The 20,017-nt window shown below is 41.7% G+C and overlaps 1 protein-coding gene across 3 annotated transcripts in view; it reads right to left on the reverse strand.

The window, feature by feature from the left end:
- TMCC3 (transmembrane and coiled-coil domain family 3) overlaps positions 1-20,017 on the reverse strand; it is a 104,657-nt gene that overhangs the window by 17,943 nt on the left and 66,697 nt on the right. The window lies entirely within an intron of this gene.

A 20,017-nucleotide genomic window follows, 5' to 3' on the forward strand; every position in this document is an offset into this window, starting at 1 on the left:
ATTATTACCTAAATAGGGCTTAGGTCTGTATGCTATACATAAAATATTATCAGGAAGTGAAATATAAACAAATGTTATAAAAGTGTTGTTTTTTCCTAGAAAAAACATGTATTACAGACAATATTTTTCTACAAAAATGCATCTCAGAAGCCCTACCTTAACTTTCTTAAGCAGTATGCCGTTTTATCATTTTCAGAAGTCACTTATCAGTATTTCATTATCAGAATGTCAAAACTGATAAGATGTGGAATACCCCAGATAATATCATTAACAATTATATAGCCAGAGTACACCTGTCAAAATCAAAACTTCTCAGGACTAACTTAAGTTAATAGTTTTCCATTTATCTACCCTAAAATTGACAGGAAGTTGGCCATCACCCACTGTGTTTCACTATTCATTTTCCATTAAATTAATTAAAAATGAAATCGTCTGTTCCAGGTTCCAAAATAAAAAGTCCATATGGTATGCAAGTACTTTTGTTTTATTACATAACATCTAATTTAGTAATGTGCTGTGACCGAAAAACTCATTAAGTATCTCATTTGACCAGAAGATTCCAAGATTCCTATACTACAGAGGACAACCAATTCAGCTACAGGCATCACTTTTAATACCCTCAACACTATTTGTTAACAGCGTTCTCAAATATTATCGTAATTAGCCTTCCAAAGCCATGAAAACCTCATTTGGCAGCTGCAATCTCAGTATTAACAAAGGAAAGACGAACAGCTTAGAGCCAGTGATGTGGTGCTCATTCTGTTCCCTCATCTAGAATCAGGCAGGCTAAAATAGAAGGGAGGTCCAGGAATGCAAAAAACCCTTATAAAAACAAAGTTTGAGATATCTGTAGATTGTACCCGTCAATCAGAATATCCTTTGCCCATTATCTCTCAGGCAAAAACAGTATTTGTTGTTTTTTTCTACATAGGTTCTGAGAATCGAATTAATCAAAAAGCTTCAGGAAGAGGAACTGCATCCCATTGCCAGTTATTCAAAAGGAGATGGTTTCTCACGTGCTTGTAATACAGTGGTACCTCGGGTTACAGACGCTTCAGGTTACAGACTCCGCTAACCCAGAAATAGTACCTCGGGTTAAGAACTTTGCTTCAGGATGAGAATAGAAATCGTGCAGTGGTGCATGACAGCAGGAGGCCCCATTAGCTAAAGTGTTACCTCAGGTTAAGAACAGTTTCAGGTTAAGAACGGACCTCAGGAACAAATTAAGTTCTCAACCTGAGGTACCACTGTACTACTTACCAGGAAGGAACGTGGAGCAAAAACCAAGTATGGACCAAACATGCAAGGCTGTTTGAAGCCAATCATTGGCTGGTGACATAGGCGGTAGATACACCATGCATAAGATGAAAAGAACAAAAATTGTTTGTTTGTATTCAACAAGCAGCACCACTTTATTTAGACTTCCATAGATAATTTACTTTCCATGCTCCCAAACACCAAAAGGGCCAAACAAGACACACATTTAAATACATAACTACCGGTATGTTGTTTTCCACAGGAGTTACAGAACCTAGGGGTGAGCAGGAAGGTTAGGCTTATGTCTTCATCACTCCCACACTGCAGTTTGAGTGAGATCACCCCCTGCTCCCTGGCATGGCTAGGAATCTTAGAGGCGGAATCTTCTACCCCTGTAATTAGTTAGGAAAAACAAAGTACATAGCTGCCTGCTACGTATTTAAGCAAACATGTCTTCAGTCATCCAGTGACATAGATTCAAAAGGAAGTATTTCTTCATACAGTGCCTAATTACCTCTGTCTCCACCTTGCCCTACTTGTGAGCTTCTCAGTGTTGTGGTTCACATGTAACATTACACTATACTTAATTAAAGGCAAACTATGATTTACTGTGAATTTGCAGTGAGCTAGTGCACAATGCCAAAAACGTACCACTCTGCTCTGTCCCCGACTCCTGCTCCTCTCCGCTGCCAAGGAACAAGCCATTGTGTGGCTTGGTTGCTACATCCAAACCTCTTGCATCTGAAGCAGTTTGTTTGGAGAGTGCTCCAAACAATCAAGTGGCAATCAAGCTTTCTTTTTTGCTTACTTGTGGTGCTTGGGGAGAAATAAACTGGTGCAGCCAGAGCCGAGGAAGAGCGGAAAAGGAGGAGCAGCATGATACGCATTCACTTTAAGCCATTGTTTTTAACTATGGTTTAATGTTACGTTTTGGACTGGGCTACAGTGGTACCTCAGGTTACATACGCTTCAGGTTACAGACTGCACTAACCCAGAAATAATACCTTGGGTTAAGAACTTTTCTTCAGGATGAGAACAGAAATTGTGCTCTGGGGGCGCAGCAGCAGCGGGAGGCCCCATAAGCTAAAGTGGTGCTTCAGGTTAAGAACAGTTTCAGGTTAAGAACGGACCTCCGGAACAAATTAAGTACTTAACCCGAGGTACCACTGTATTGACATGTGCAAGCTGCTGGATCAGATTGGCTTTTGACAAGATTTAGAATACTATTCCTTACTTTCTGAAGATCTGAAGAAGAAGAAAACCTTTTCTGATCAAATTTTATGTGGACTCTGATTTCAGAAACCTTTCAGTGGGCAGACCTGCTTTCTGTACCTCAATATAGAGGGCAGGTGCAACCTGTTATATAGGGATTAAAAAGCTCTGCTTGCCAGAACTCCTACTCAACACAGACCTTAAAAGGTACTGCAGCCTTCCTTTCCCAATAGACTTATTATTCTAAAAAATGTCTCTCCTGGCTCTAACAAGAGGCACATGTACCACTTCATCGCCAGTCCACCGTACAACCACAAATCCATTAACAGAAGCCATATGTGTGAACAGGTAGACATTGATTAGCATCAAGCTGCTGTTTCTAGCACAAAATAAACTGAATGTATATAGAAACCAACCAACAGTCTAAAAACCTCACTAGACTTCCACAAGAAAACTGTTAACAAGTTTAGAAAATTGATTTTTTGACATATTACAATATTTGCAGTGATCTAACATGAAGAAAGTAAGATGCCTAAGTCTTCTGTTCAGCTCTCAGCAGGCAGATGAAATTTTATGTTTCCTATTAAAACATCATTTAAAAATATGGTTTCTGTGCAGTGATCCGAATGACAGTTTAGACCTATTACAGTTTAACACAGTAAGTTGATAACCTATGTAGAATGTTCCTCACTGGAAGTGTGTGTGTGTGTGTGTGTGTGTGTGTGTGTGTGTGTGTGTGTGTGAAGCAAGCCTTAGGAATTAAATATACCTACCAGTTATACTCAATGGATTCTACCTTCAAGTGGGGAATGTGATTCAAATGTTGTCTTGTGCCCATTGTTGCATAAAAAATACCTTTGAGTATTCCAGTAGTTGCTGGTGAGTGACTGGTGATTAATAGTCAGGGAGTGGATTTATAATCATGCAGTTTAAGTGGCTACACAGGGAGTAAGGGAATTGGTCTGGCATAGACTGAAAATGATGACTGAAGAGATAATAGCACTGCCCACTCACTTGAAATGGTTGGTGGGTTGGCATGGGCGTGAATTATAGGACTTGGGTACCAGGGCCTACTTGGCTATACTAGGCCTTGGTCAAAGGACAGGAATAGAATAACTTTTCTAGGTTGCCTTTGGCAACTGGTGTCAGAGATCAAACAGTTCATGAAGGAAACAATGCCAAGCCACTGCTACCACTAGTAGCAGTTTAATTTTAGTGTCCCATTAGCAATTCCCCCCCACACCCCTGGAGCTGTCCCATAACATCCCAGGAAGTCCAGCCAAAGGGCATGAATAACACTAGCTGAAACTGAAACATGCTATTTGTGAAGAGTGATACTCAGAGAGAAGGCTATAAACTCAAGTTTAATCACCTGGATGATGACCACATAGTTTACAATTCAAGCAACAGCAAATGCTTGAAAGCAGCACTTTGGGTTATGAAACTATTTTTACAAAGGTTGCACCACCTCCAGTCTCTGCCAAATCGTAGCAAGACTCCAGGGGGTTCCAGGAGTTTACCAAAGGTTGTGTTTCCACTGGGAATCAAGGTATGGCAGAGACTGTTGCGTCTTTAAGAAATAAAGTAAGAGCTGTTCGACAGTGGAATTTGCTGCCAAGGAGTGTGGTGGAGTCTCCTACTTTGGAGGTCTTTAAGCAGAGGCTTGACAACCATATGTCAGGAGTGCTCTGATGGTGTTTCCTGCTTGGCAGGGGGTTGGACTCGATGGCCCTTGTGGTCTCTTCCAACTCTATGATTCTATGATTCTATGAAATATGGTTTATTGAACACATATTTACACCTGGATCTACTTTGGAGATGTGGGTGGCGCTGTGGGTTAAACCACAGAGCCTAGGACTTGCTGATCAGAAGGTCGGCAGTTCGAATCCCCGCAACGGGGTGAGCTCCCGTTGCTCGGTCCCTGCTCCTGCCCACCTAGCGGTTCGGAAGCATGTCAAAGTGCAAGTAGATAAATAGGTACTGCTTCAGCGGGAAGGAAAAAGGTGTTTCCGTGTGCTGCTCTGGTTCTCCAGAAGTGGCTTAGTCATGCTGGCCACATGACCCGGAAGCTGTACGCTGGCTCCCTCGGCCAATAAAACAAGATGAGCACCACAATCCAAGAGTCGGTCACGACTGGACCTAATGGTCAGGGGTCCCTTTATCTTTACCTACTTTGGAGAGAGTTCAACTCACGAGGCACTTGTTCCTCCGAGCAGTGCAACCCTGGAGTCCAAGGCATCCTGCATGCCATCTCCATGCCTCTGTCCCACCCTCCCAAGGTGGTTCTGACCTTGAGAGCAGCTCATGGAGTTCTGCCCACTTCTTCTGCCCAACAGCCTTTGCAGAAAACAGCTCTTCCCCATCTCTCTGCTCGCCCCCCCTTCCCAGAACTCTGTTTTTTTTAAAGGGCAACATTTTTCCTGTGTGACACAACATCCACACCCTGCCACCTTGGCAACCTCCTCCCCTCACTGCCAGAGCCTCCACTGATGAGTTAATGATTTGCTTCCAGCATCTTAACAACAACTATACCAGGTGAGGCCCTGTGGCGATCACACAGGGTCCCCCGACGTTTGACGGTCTATTGATCCCTGGGCCACCACTATGATCACTTCCCCGCTGCCACCAACCCGTTTCTCTCGGGTACACACTGAGTCCAGACACTTGTTAACATTAAAACAAATAATCAAGTTTATTTTATAAGCGTTAACAAGGTTATGGTTTCAGATCATTTTTCTTGTCAGTTTCTTAATATTAGTTTCTTTACTGACCTATACCTTCCTAATAACTCCCAACTGATTATCCCACTATCTATCTGACTCCTCCTAACAGTTTCTCCCACTCTCTCACATCAAAACCAGACCAACCCACAGACTTATCCTCCCTCTTCCTTCTCCAACTCCCAACTGACTCCTTAACAACACTAACTCTAACTCGTCCCCTTGGGTTCCCACTGGCCAATCACTTCACACTCATTTAACCCTTTCCTTATGACCCACCTAGGAGGGCAAACGCCACAGGCCCAGACCTGGGAAAGAAGCTTAGCCTATATCTTTCACTGGCCTGGCATCTTCCCTACAAAACTCCAAAAAGTATATAAATTCTACTATTTATTAATTTCTAACATTCACTAAATCTAGCAGTTATGGGTGCCCTTGCACCCCCCCAAACTCTGTAACCCCAGATCTGTAACATTATGCTTTATCCATGCCACACTGTGCTTCCCAATGATGTTTTTTTTTTCATCACTTCTAGCATTTTTCTTTTTTATAGTTCAGTGTTTCTGTTTCATGTCACAGTATTGTTTAAAATTATAAATATAATCCCCACCCCACCCCAGAAAAACCCAGCAACAACTTGAAGCCAAGGGCTGAAAATGAGGTCAACTAATGTAAATGGTGGTTGCAATTTATGCAAGACAGGGAAAAGAAGGATTAAAGAACCAGATTATCTTGAAGCTCAACTAATAGTTGATTAAAGGAAGGAAGTCACTTTCCTGATTTCGTCACTGTGAAAATAATCGTTTTGCTCCCACAGAGAATAAGGCTATCAATGGCTGCTAGCCACATTGGCTAGGTTTTACCTCCAATGTCAGGTCAGGGGCAGTACTGTATGTTTCTGAATACAAGCTGCTGGGAACAACAACTGCTGGAAACCACAAGTGGGTGGAGCCCAGTTCTGTTCAGATCGTGCTTGCAGTCTTCCCACAGGCATTTGTTGGTCACTGCAGAGAAAAGAATGCTAGACTTGCTGGCCTGAACCTGTAGGTCTCTTCTTGTGTTCTTATGTACATTTAGGATAAACATACTAGGATGCAAGTCCAAGTAAGACTTACTTCTGAGCGGACATGTTTGCATTTAAAAAACCCTACTACATCGTTGCTTTGTTTATGTTTTGCACTTGCTAACATTTAATTTCAATCTTTGCTACGTGCTATTTTATTCAGAACTGAAGAAAAACGGAAAATGAATAATTAGGCCTATCTCACCTGCCTTTGTAACATGCTGAACAAAGCAGAGCATATAGCCCTGAAAACCTACAAAATGCAGTGGTCTCTGTCTTAACACAGCTATTACAAACAATCCTTCCTTAATCTCATCTTTGTAACCTAACTAAATCAAGAAGACATTTGCTTGAACTTTTAACCTTAACGTATTCTGAGCTTACTTTTTTATATATAAAAAAATGCTGTAGCTAGCCCAGATCTTTGTTAGCAGAAATTGTTCTTGAAAAAAGGTAAGTGCTTTGAACTTTAGAATTTTGCCAGAGTACCATCAAGTGCAGCATGAGTAGTGACTGTGTGGATATACTATCACAGATCAAACAACACAGATGGAACAAACAAAATGCTTTTCAAAAGAGGTAGTTTATAGAAGGGGTAGCTAACAGGCTGACGGACAGATGACTACAGCCTCCATAATCCCTAACTGTTAGCCATGCTGCCTCGGGTTTATGGGAATTGAAGTCTAACGACATCAGGAGGGCACAACATTGACTACCGTGATTTACTATGTCAATGATAAGTTATCATGTACTGAATAAACAAGCAATGAGTGATAAAAGTGATGTACAAATTGCATAGTTTGCCTATGCACATCTGAAAAGATTGCATACACAAATGTAGAAAGGGGAACGCGTAGTGGTTTTGTTGCCCAGTACTTCAAGATCACAAGGATAAAGTTCCCAAGTATAAGCATGCAAGGAATATCAGTATGATATTCTGAAAGAATATCTAAAGGAAAGAAAAAGAAATAATCTCAGAATCAGCATCAAATTAATAATAATAATAATAACAAGCATTATAGAACAATAGCTTCTGGAAATCAAAAGTAGAATTACTATAACATAATATTTCCAGATGAGCAAAAACAGAAAAATGATTTGTGGCACCTCAAAAAACAACAAATTATGATTGCATACACTTTCATGGACCACAGAAAATTTCATCATAATATAGATTGGTGTTGTCATCTCTGAGAGTTTCCTATTGCTGTTATTCAAAGTCTGGTAGAGTGCTTATACTGTCACATGACCAGGTATCACTGCAACACCGAATGATTTACAACCACCCACCAAGAAAATGTAAGTCTTAATTTGTGTGTGTCATCGCAGTGCAATTTCAATGGCATTGTGAAAATATAGAAGTGAGAATGAAACCAGTTGTTTGTTTCCCCTGAAATCTGAGTTGACATTTAAATTGGCTATGAAACTTGCATAACAGAATAGTAAACTGATACACCATAACATGCTTTCTACAAAGGGTGGCTTAACAGTTACCCAGTGCAAATACAGTAGAAATAACTACTCTGCAAGACTAACATTACATGGCAAAACAAAACAAAACATTAGGACCAACTACAATAGCTCCTTTCTTACTAGCAGTTTTGTTCAGGTTTTACACCATTTGCTTATTTAGTTCTGAGAATACAGAAAACATTCATTAAAAAAAAGTTTTTGCATCTCCTTGTACTCCCCTTCTCATTCCATTTTTGTTCACAGGCTAAGAAAATTTATTACATTTTCAGCATAACTGTACTATATTTCTTTATGCACAAACTGAGTGTAGAACCATTGACTCACTAGGGTCTGAAGCATGTGCAGTTGCTTTGCTGACAGTGTGCAATCTCTCCAGCTCCAACAACATCTGACTGGATTCCAGAGAAGGCTAGTGATATTGACATGTCAATTTCTCAAGCCTTTGTCAAACTTGCTGCAGGAAAATGTCTTGTCGATTTCATCAGTGCTGCATATCAGCTGGAGAATAGAACAATGCAGTTCACAGGACCTCTGCCTCAGTCTAGAAAACCCTGGTGAAAGTCTTGTCAGTTTCACCAGGTTCCCCTGGAATCACAGCTACAGGTGTCTGGAAACACCATAAACTGCCTATTTCTGTCAACTCAGTAAAATAAACCTATAGTCCATAATGCTAAGGCTCTATGAGCTAAAGTCCTCTCCATTGCCCATTGTTAATCTGTTGCTGCTTCTCATCAGATGATGTTTTCAAACAATCCCAGCTAAATTACAAATGAAGGAGATTAAGATATTGTGTGCAGAGAAAAGCAGAATGACTCAATATGAGATTAATCGCCCACAATCTTTGCAGTTCTGAAATATATACTCATTAACAAAGAAAGCTCTCTCTTTTTATGACCCCAGATTTTCTATTGAAATAATACCTTGTCCTTTGTGACAATGATCTCTCACGATCTAGTGTCATGAAACCTAGGATGATATAAAACTTTTTTATTTCTCTCTCACAAATAAGTATAAAAGTTAGACACGGAAAAGTCAATGATGGAAATTTCTGTCTTTTGGGGCAGGGGAATCTGTACTTTAAAATAAAATCCAAGCTGTACTAGTTTTAGTACATTTCAAATAGAAAGCCTACCCCTGCAATATGCTGACTCTCACAACACTGAGAACCTAGCTCCCTTAGTCTAATGAGTTGCGATCCATCATCATCTCTTTTTCTCTCTCTCTCTCTCTCTCTCTCACTCTCTCTCTCTCTCACACACACACAAACACAAAGCATGGGGCTTAATTTGGCCAGTAACTATAATGCACATATCTCCCTAATATACAACTTCCTCCAGAGGAACAGTTTGTACTTCCTCACCCTCCAAGGCTAACAATGTTTCTCCAGCCAAACATCTACAGTATTTGCAAAACACAAGGACTTGAAGTAAGACTCATTTGAGGGTTGACAAAATTCTCTATTGAAAGAATTCTAATTATTTCTCAGTATTAACCCCTGCCATAGTGTGAGGTTGGTGGGATTTTTTTTTAAGGTACAAAAATTATTGAATTTAGGCACACTTTGCCAAACAATCCAAAGATTGATAAGTGACTATGAAATGGGATCATACTGATTAATCATGGCTTTTAGTACTCATACTGTACTGATTTCTGTACTTGCAGTAGAATCATAGTTGGGAATAAGCCTCACGGAATTCATTTGTAATTTCATGGTGAGGATTGGGCTGTTAGGCCTGAACTCCACTAAGACTGCTTAGAATTGCAGCCACAGAACGCTATACAAAAGTGACCTTCAAAAATTATCAAATACACTGAAGGAAGAGGATGCAATAAGGAATTTGCGTTTCTAGATAACATATAGAAATAGTTAGCTGTGGTGTTAGTTTCTAAATAACTGTGCTATCCATTTCTAGATACAAAGATTCTATTTGTAAATTCATAGGGTAAGTGGATCATTTTTCAAAGCACAGGATGAACAGTGAAAACAGCATCAGCTATCTAAATACTGCTTAAAAGGGCAATCAGGTCCCTGTAACAATTAAATTCTGTGTCATTGATTCCTGTTCCTCCCCCTACAAACTTTGGAGGTGCTTTCCTATTCAGAAATCATACCCCCAACCCTCCGCCAAGCAAACGTTTTTCTATACTCTGTCTGGGTCTTTGTCTTACGTTGCGTCCTAACGTCTGAGCTTCTTTGCCTTCTTTTTTTTCAGATTCGCCAGTGAAAATGCTTGTGACTGTCTTCTAACATAACTAGCAAAAACAAAACCTTCAGGGTGCATTTGTGCCACTATTTAAATGGGTGGGAAATAAATCACTTCAGAAGCTTATAGGGCACGGTCACATTGTTAGTCTTGCAAGCTGCACAGAAAATATTTAAAAGGTTTTGTGGTGAGAGGGGTGCAAAGGAAAATACGTTGCTCTCTGAAGCACATATCCTTCAAAAGCAACATATGTACAATTAGTCAGAATAATCTGCAGCATCAAAGTTAGTGGTCCAGCAAAACCACAGGCCTAGCTGAAGAAGAGGAAGAAAATAAGACAATGGCCTCCTATAGTAATAATCATATCTGGACAAAGTCTAGAGAACAAATGGTGGCATCTGTGGAAGGCATGTTTGCAGAGAAAGGAGAGAGAACAGGAGGCAGCGTGTCTTCTGGCATACACCAACCTCCTTAATACTTCAGTATCTCCCTTGGGCTTAAAATCCACAAGCATGGTCACCTGTACCATCGAGGGACCTGTTTCTAAACAAACATAATGGATAATTTCAACACATTAAATACAATAGTTTATTCCAATATTACTACAGTGGTACCTCGGGTTAAGTACTTAATTCATTCCGGAGGTCCATTCTTAACCTGAAATTGTTCTTAACCTGAAGCAACACTTTAGCTAATGGGGCCTCCCGCTGCTGCCGTTCTGCCAGAGGATGATTTCTGTTCTCATCCTGAAGCAAAGTTCTTAACCCGAGGTAATATTTCTGGGTTAGCGGAGTCTGTAACCTGAAGCATATGTAACCTGAGGTACCACTGTACTCACTAAGCTGTATACAGTACTTGCCTTTCTAAATGGTATGATATTTTCCCCTATTTTACTATCAAGACAACACAGTGGAGCCAATTCATTTCTGTATGCCTTTAAAATAGAGGAAAGCTGCAGGCTTTCTCCCAAAGAGACACCTCTCAGACAATGTTAGGAACATAATAGACATTCTGGAAAAGTTAGAGGTGAATATAAATACTAAAGCAGTTTTGATATTTGTGGATGCGGAGAAAGCCTTTGACAACATTTCTTGGAGTTTTATGAAAAAGAACCTTCATGGGATGGGGGTAGGACAAGGTTTTGAGAATGGTATAGGTGCAATATATTCCGAACAAAAAGCTAAGTTGATTGTAAACAATGTAATAACTGAGGAACTTAAGATAGAAAAAGGAACACGACAGGGGTGCCCAATTTCCCCATTGCTTTTTATTTCGGTCCTGGAGGTGTTGCTGAACATGATTAGAGAGGACCAGCAAGTTAAAGGTGTACAGGTCGGAGCAAAACATTACAAGTTAAGGGCTTTCGCAGATGATTTAGTTCTGACTTTACAAGAGCCATACACTAGCACGAAAAAGGTGTTGGAGATAATTCAACAATTCGGCCAGGTAGCTGGATTTAAATTGAATAAACAAAAAACTAAAGTCTTAGGGAAAAACCTGACAGATATGGAGAAGAATAAGTTTCAAGAAGAGACGGGTTTGATGGTGGTTAAGAAGGTGAAATACCTAGGGGTTAATTTAACATCTAAAAATTTGAATTTATATAAGGACAATTATGAAAAATGTTGGTTAGAAATTAAAAAAGACTTAGAAATATGGTCAAATTTGAGATTATCAATGTTAGGCCGAATTGCAGTAATTAAGATGAATGTATTGCCTAGAATGTTATTTTTGTTTCAAACTTTGCAGATTATTGACAAGATGGATTGTTTCAAGAGGTGGCAGAAAGATATTGCGAAATTTGTCTGGCAGGGCAAAAAGCCCAGAATAAAATATAAAATATTAACAGATGCAAGAGAAAGAGGGGGATTTGCCCTGCCGGACTTAAAATTGTACTATGAGGCAGCAGCATTCTGCTGGCTGAAAGAGTGGATGCTCCTCGAGAATACAGATATCTTGGACTTAGAAGGTTTCAATAACGCATTCGGTTGGCATGCATATTTATGGTATGACAAAATCAAAGTGCATAGTGCCTTTAAAAATCACATTGTAAGGAAAGCGTTGTTCAATGTTTGGATGAGATATAAAGACCTGTTGGAAAACAAAACCCCTAGATGGTTGTCACCCTTAGAGGCGAAGGCCCATAAGAAAGTTAATATGGAGGTCGGATGGCCAAAGTATTGTGAGATTTTAGAACAGGATGGAGAGAAACTGAAATTAAAGAGCCATGAAAAACTAAAACCCAAAGTACAAGATTGGCTCCACTATTATCAAATAATGGAGGTTTTTAAACAAGACAGGAAAATTGGCTTCCAGGTGGAAAAATCAAAACTCGAGACAGAACTGCTAGAACCCAATACTAAGAATTTGTCAAAAATGTATAACTTGCTGTTGAAATGGAACACACAAGATGAAATAGTTAAATCAGCTATGATTAAGTGGGCACAGGACATTGGTCATAATATTATGTCTGCTGACTGGGAAAGGTTGTGGAACACCGGAATTAAATTTACGGCATGTAGTGCCTTAAAGGAAAATGTGATGAAAATGGTATACAGGTGGTACATGACCCCAGTTAAGCTAGCAAAAATTTACCATTTGCCTGACAATAAATGTTGGAAATGTAAGGAAACTGAAGGTACTTTTTATCATCTTTGGTGGACATGCCCGAAGATTAAGGTCTTCTGGGAGATGATATATAATGAAATGAAAAAGGTATTTAAATATACCTTTCTTAAGAAACCAGAGGCCTTTCTCTTGGGCATTGTCGGCCAATTGGTGCAAAAAAAAGGATAGAACATTCTTTATGTACGCAACAACAGCAGCAAGAATATTGATCGCAAAGTATTGGAAGACACAAGATCTACCCACCGTGGAAGAATGGCAGATGAAAGTGATTGACTATATGACATTGGCGGAAATGACGAGCAGAATTCGAGACCAGGGAAAGGAGACTGCGGAAGAAGATTGGAAGAAATTCAAGATTTATCTTAAGGACTATTATAAACTTGATGAAGCTTAGAATGTCGAGATTCTATAGAGAGAAAGGGTTGCAGTAATATAAGATTAGAATAAGAAAGGACTATGATGAATTAGAGTTGGAAAAAAAACATTTATAAGTTGCTATAAAATTTGGACATGAGGATGCAGAAAGGGGAGGTATGGGGAAGTCCGAGGAAAGAAGTTTATGAAATGACATTATGAAATTATACTTGTTTGTTTGTTTGTTTTCTTTTTTGTGTTTGTCTGTTATAAAAACTTTTGTAAAACTAATAAAAAATATTATAAAAAAAAAATAAAATAGAGGAAAGCTACTTTGGAATAGGACGCACTAAAATTCTATCTTATATCAGCAGACCATTGTCCTTCAGAGTTATGTTACATATTTTTCAAAAGGAAAATGCTAAGCAAAGGTCATGAAGATAATTCAGGTTTGCAGAAAGAGGCTGGAATGCATGTTAGCATGGTAAACATTTAAACATCTGCATATACAGAAACATCTATTGGTATTTAGTTGTTTAATGTTTTAATGGTTACACTGCTTTGCTATATTGTATTATCTTTCTTTAAGTGACAGCTTATTTTAACAGAAATATACATAAAGTATACAAACTTTTGAGCTAAGATGGTCACAGACAACACATAGTGTTCAAGGGTTTGTCCCAAAAGACTTGAAGCTTTAGATTCTTTTAAAAGTTTAACATTCTCTTCCATAATGAACAAGAACTGCCACAAATTTTGTTATTCCCACTTCCCAGACGTTAGCAAGATGACACACCTACTCATAAGGTAACATATGAGTTGTTGTTTTCTTTAAAAAAACTCACCACAAACATAAAATTGTAACTTTAATTATGTGCATGAAACTATAATTGATACAATGATTCATTTTGTTCAGATACGTCAAGAAGGTTAAGTGACACCTTACCTTAAACTACCTCAAAACACTTGACTACCTTAAACAAATTGAGTCACGGAGTATATATTTATCTGTCTAGCCAGCCTATTAGTCATCAGTCATGAAAAAAACATTTGTCACTATATAAAAGGATTCAGAAACATGCGTCTGAAAACATTTGCAAGCTGTCATTTGGACCCTTGAGAATCAGAAGACACTTTGCCTACCTTTGTATTCTGAAAAGCTACAACTGCCTTAATTTGTTTAGCCACATAGGATTAAGGTTCTTCCTATTTTATTTTTTTAAAGTAACCCTTTCTTGTTTCCTATGTTTCCTATGGGCGAATTGCTTAGAAAGTACCTGCCCATTTTGTCCTATAACTTTCTTTTTAGGAGGACTAGCAAAACTGGGAGGAGCCACTTTATACAGTAGGCTACATTCCAATAAGGAAATGTCTGCAGTTTCTAGACATGCACACATTTCTCCATCTTTCAAGCAGGCAAGCAAGAGTTGTTACTATAGTTTAAGAACACACTCCACCCCAGTAAAAGCATTCAAGGAGACTGCAGAGCAGATGCCGGGACAGGCATAGCCTGGAGGGAGAGCATAGCCCAAACTGCCAGACAGAGAGACCTGGAGGATTACATTCACTCCCAAGGCCTGAGGTTCCCACTCCTGCGGCAGGCAAGGGACCTGCTATTTCCTCAGACCACCACCCTTCAGCTCACGTGTTACTTTCAGGTTGTCACAGCGTTTGTTCAATACAGTGGACGCTTGGGTTGTGAACGTGATCCGTGAGGGAGGTGCATTTGCAACCCGCAGCGCTGCGTCTGCGCACGCGCGGGTTGCAATTCAGCGCTTCTGCACATGCACAAAGCGTGATTTAGTACTTCTGTGCATGTGCGAATGCAGAAACCCGGAAGTAACCCGTTCTGGTACTTCCGGGTTTGGCACAGTGCGCAACCCGAAAATGTGCAACCTGAACGTCTGTAACCTGAGGTATGACTGTATTTGATTTGCAAATATTCCAAAATAGTATATATTTAGAAATGCAGCACTGTCCTTGTCTCATAACCTTTGCCTACCTTAAGAGAGGCCTTTGAAGAAGACACTTGTCACAGCAACTTAACTTTCATTTTGTGACTAAGCATGCAAGAAGCTACATGGAATGTAGAAACTAATTCAGCTCCCAGCCTAGAGCTCTTATAATCTACTTCAGGGGCACAAGGCAAGAGGGGTATACACATGGCCACACAGTGAATGAATGCATGGAGGCAGTTTGGGGGACAAGTGAAGTAGCCCTGCCAACCACCACTGGCACATACACTGGCACACACCAACAAACACCTGTTTGGCATTCATCAGTAACCTGCACGCAGTGGCGTAGCGTGGGTTGTCAGCACCCGGGGCAAGGCAAGTAATTTGGGCCCCCTAACCTGTGGATTTGCACCCCCTAACCCTAACCCCCAGATGTTGCACCTGGTGCAGCCGGCCCCCCTGCACCCCCCACGCTACACCACTGGCGAGCGCCTCCGAAGCATGTGCAGAGCGCTTCCTTCCGCCCCCGCCACGCGGAGCTCAGCCTGCGCGTGGGCAGGCCCTTTGCGTCACGCGCGCTTGGCAATCCCCGGCACCTCAGATCCGGATGAGATCAAGGCGCCGGCAACGGGAAGGAGGCGGGGGAGAAGCAGGAGCAGGCCAGCCGGGGCTGCTCCAGACTCCCCCCCCCATCTCTCCCATCGCCGCTGGAGGGGTCATGGAGGCACTGAGCCCGGGAGGTGGGTAGCCAGCCAGGGTGCACCTACCCAACCTCGCCGCGCCCAGGCGGGCTGCTCTCTCCAGCTTCCTCCCGGCCGGGCCAGTGGCTCCACCTCTTCCTTTGCCTCTTTGAGCCGCTTAATTCCCAGCAAGTGATTAGCAGGCTCGGATCGGATCCTGCGGCAGGCGGCGCCTCCACCTCCTCCTCCTCCCGGCTTTGCTGCTGCTGCTGCGCGGCTCTTTTCCCTCCACCGACGGCGCGCTGCACCTTGGAGAGGTTCCTGCTTCCTCAAGGGGGGCCGGCCAAACGGAGACGACGACCCCCCACCCCAAACAAGCCTTGATTGCTTGTCCCTTCCCTCTGGACTTGCGCCCCCCCAGATGTTGCGCCCGGTGCGGCAGGCACCCCTGGCACCCCCCACGCTACGCCACTGCCTGCACGTACAACTATACATGCAGAGAGTGTCATGAGCCCTGCAGCATTGTCAAGCTCAGGCTTGGATTGGCAGACTCTGACACAGGAGGAGGAAGAAGAAACAGAGGAGGGGGTTGAATTGTGGGAACCTGGGTTCAAGAAGGGGGCATTTTTCACGTTAGTAGCTTTGGAAGCAGGACAAGGGATTCTGATTCTCCCCTCCAACCTTTCTGCAAGGCAGTGCCTCAGGGGAGGGCTCTGATCAGCTGAGGCAGGAAGCTGAGCACAAAACATCTGTGACTGTGTGGTGTAGTGGACTGTGTGGAGAGCCAGTGTGGTGTAGTGGTTAAGAGCGGTAGACTCGTAATCTGGTGAACCGGGTTTGCGTTTCCGCTCCTCCACATGCAGCTGCTGGGTGACCTTGGGCTAGTCACACTTCTTTGAAGTCTCTCAGCCCCACTCACCTCACAGAGTGTTTGTTGTGGGGGAGGAAGGGAAAGGAGAATGTTAGCCGCTTTGAGACTCCTTCGGGTAGTGATAAAGCGGGATATCAAATCCAAGCTCTTCCTCTTCTGACTGAACAACAACCTGGACAGGAGGGTCCAGCCTTGTCACCTAGAACCAGGCACTGCCTTTACAGATTGGAGCAGGTGCTTGCAATCTTGATAGGGAAACTCTGTGGGAGATGCTCTTTGCTTCCATCTGGTTATGAACCTCTTTCTGTGAGTCTCCTGCACTGTGAGTCTTAAGCATTATGTCTACTGTTCACAGGGCTGGCCAAAGACATTTTGTTACCTGAGGCAAAATCCCAAAATGGCGCCTCCTCTGCCAGGGAAGAAGGGAATGAGTGAAGATCTACATCAGGAACAAAGGAGGAATGATGATCTACTTTGGGATTTGCTGCCCGTCTGAGGGGGTTGCCTCACCCTGCCTAGGTTGGCCCTAGCTGCCTAGCCTGCATTGTCACTTGCCTGAATAAAGACCTCCTTCCTACTTGCAAGTAACAGCATGTTTGGGGCAAGAGTCAGGTCAGAGAGCTCATATATGCAGGAATGGGTCCTCTTCCAGGATTGCTGGAAGACTGGCTAAAAGGGCAAGTATGGGTTAATAGAGAACTAGGCAGCAGTAGCAGTGTACTAAGTAAGGATGTAGGCTGTGAGGATAGTAGGATGGCTCAGAAAACAGAGCATAGAAATAGAGGGTGTTCCAAACAGAGAGAGCAGCATGGCAGAAGGCACAGAGGTGGGAGTAGAACAGCAATATGAAAGGAAGCAGATAAGAACACAAGATGTGCCCTTCTGGATCAGGCCAAGGGTCCATACAGTCCAGCATCCTGTTCTCTGTGTGGCCAGCCAAATTCCTATGGGAAGCTTGCATGCATGAAATGTATCTGAGAAATGGCAAGCTGCTGGCCTTGGTGACAGTAACTGCACCCTATACTCGCTGACTAAGAAAAACAAAAATACAGAAGCAGTCCATCCATAATAAAACACAGACCAATTTGTACACAAAACCTGCTGTACCTCTCTTCTTTCCAAAAGCAGTACTCACTAGACGAGGATTTGTTTTTTGGGAATATGATTTCCAGTAATATGGCCCATGGACTGCAAGAAGATCAAACCTATCCATTCTGAAAGAAATCAGTCCTGAGTGCTCACTGGAAGGACAGATCGTGAAGCTGAGACTCCAATACTTTGGCCACCTCATGAGAAGAGAAGACTCCCTGGAAAAGACCCTGATGTTGGGAAAGATGGAGGGCACAAGGAGAAGGGGATGACAGAGGACGAGATGGTTGGATAGGGTTGTCAAAGCTACCAGCATGAGTTTGACCAAACTGCGGGAGGCAGTGGAAGACAGGAGTGCCTGACGTGCTCTGGTCCATGGGGTCACGAAGAGTCAGACACAACCAAACGACTAAACAACAACAACAATATGGCCAAGTCCTGTAGCTTGTGAAATAATAACAGAAAAAACAGGGTCTCTAAACATGCGCAGAATGCTTTTCCTCACCACAAAGAAAGCACACACAGCCTGTTGCCAGACTATGATGGTTAAGAAGCAGGGCTTTACAGGGAAATGCTAAGGGTCAAAACCACAGGATTAATTACAGTAGCAGAAATGCTGGCAAACATAGATAGCTGAAGAAAATTGGTATGATTCCCACAATGATTCAAAGAACTCTTTATCAAGTGAAAGTCTGCTTTGGAATGCTGCAGCATGAAAATACATTTCAAGCAGTTTCAACAACCTTGGTAAAGAATTCTTCAAAACCAACTTATATCTTTGTGTCTGGCAAAAGCTGTAACTCACAGGTAGGCTTGAGCCCCAGGACTACTACACCTGGAAATCAAGCACTGCTCTAGATTCAGATAGGATACTGCTACACAGGCTGGTCAAATGATACTCATGTTGAGACTGCCGTTCTTCCTTTCAGACGCTTCCTAGAACAGAACTAGGTTATTTGTATTAGGCATCACAGATTGTGCTCTTGTTCAACAGGGCACAGGGTACACAAGTTCTCAAAGATACCATTTGTTCTTCTGTAATTTTGCAAAATGATTGCAAAAGGATTCATGTTTTTTAGCATATACTTTGCAAGTGTAAAAAAAAAAAAGGAGCCTTGTTTGTTTTCTGCGTAAAATCCAATGTGCCAAGTCACAGAGTTTCAGCATCAGGAAGGAACTGAATCAGTCTGAGGAAGACTACGAAGGACAGACTTAAATGCATAGTTTGATTAGTCTTGTCAGCCAGAAAGGTTGTTTCTAACTTTAATTACAAAACTAGAGGCCAAACAAAATGTGTTGCACAATGATAAGTTTAGCTTATATTGTGGCTTTGAAATTATCTTTCCCATATTTATTGAAGAGCAGAAAGCAAGCTGTGCATTCATACTAGTGGTTATGACAACTGGTTGTTAGAGGTTATGGGAAGGTCAGTAGGAGAGCAGATTTTCAGAAAATTAAGCCTTTGACTCTCAACTACATTACAAACATGGGAGCAGTTTAAAAATGCCTTAATTGTTGAAGGCAAAAGCACAAAGTAATTAGAAAAAGTTAAGGGTAATAAATGCATATGAAGCAATTCCACATCAGAAGCAAAAGCCCAACACAGTAAAAAGAGGAGGAGGGAAAATAATCATTAAATTCAAACTTCTGCAGAACTAATTAGAGTGTACAGAAATGTTAGGGAAATCTGAAGCAAACAAATTATTCAGGAATATTCTGGATTCTTCTTTCTGTGAGATTGACTAGGTAAGCAACCAATAGTTGTTTAAATCTAGGATATCATACCTCAGTATGAAGTTCCCTTTAAACACTGTGACTAATTCTCAATAAAACACCCAAGAGAAGGGAGCACTGTCCTAAATCACATAGAAATGTATAGGTGAGCTTCAATGGTCCAAATTTGAACTGCAAGAAGAAACAAACAGAGCACGCCTTGGCATGTTTGCTTCAGCCAATGTATGGGTTGGCTTGTCAGTTGCTGTTCTAGCTTACTGCGATCTAAAATAAATACTGAGAATAAGGTTGCATTCCAACTGTTTACTCCCCAGGCTATTTAATATCTACATGAATTGAACCACTGCCTGAGTTGTCCAGGGGCCAACGTGATGATAATCCAACTCTATTTCTACTTTTTAACTGAGTCAAACAAATATGTGTCAGGATTATGGAAAGAGTGACAAGATAGGGGTATTGTACAGGTGGGGAGAACTTATCTATGCAAGAGCTGGTTCTCTGAATATGCTGGATAAAGTCACATGTAGCCCGCTGTAGCCCGGGATGTTCTTTAGATCTTGCCTTTGGAGTCCAAGTGGCATCCATGTCTACTTCAAGCACCTCTTATAAGCTGCAAATGATACATCAGCTGCAGTAGTTCTTGAACAGGAATGACCCTCCCGTATGAGATATCCATGCTTTGGTCACATAAAGATTACTCTCATGTGTTTTATGTGGGCCTGCCTTTGATAACCACTCATAAACTTCAGTTGGGCCAAAAATGTAACAGCAAGACTT

The sequence above is a fragment of the Podarcis vaucheri genome, assembly GCF_965113315.1.
Source record: "Podarcis vaucheri genome assembly, chromosome: 10".
In the NCBI taxonomy this organism is placed as follows: Eukaryota; Metazoa; Chordata; class Lepidosauria; order Squamata; family Lacertidae; genus Podarcis; species Podarcis vaucheri.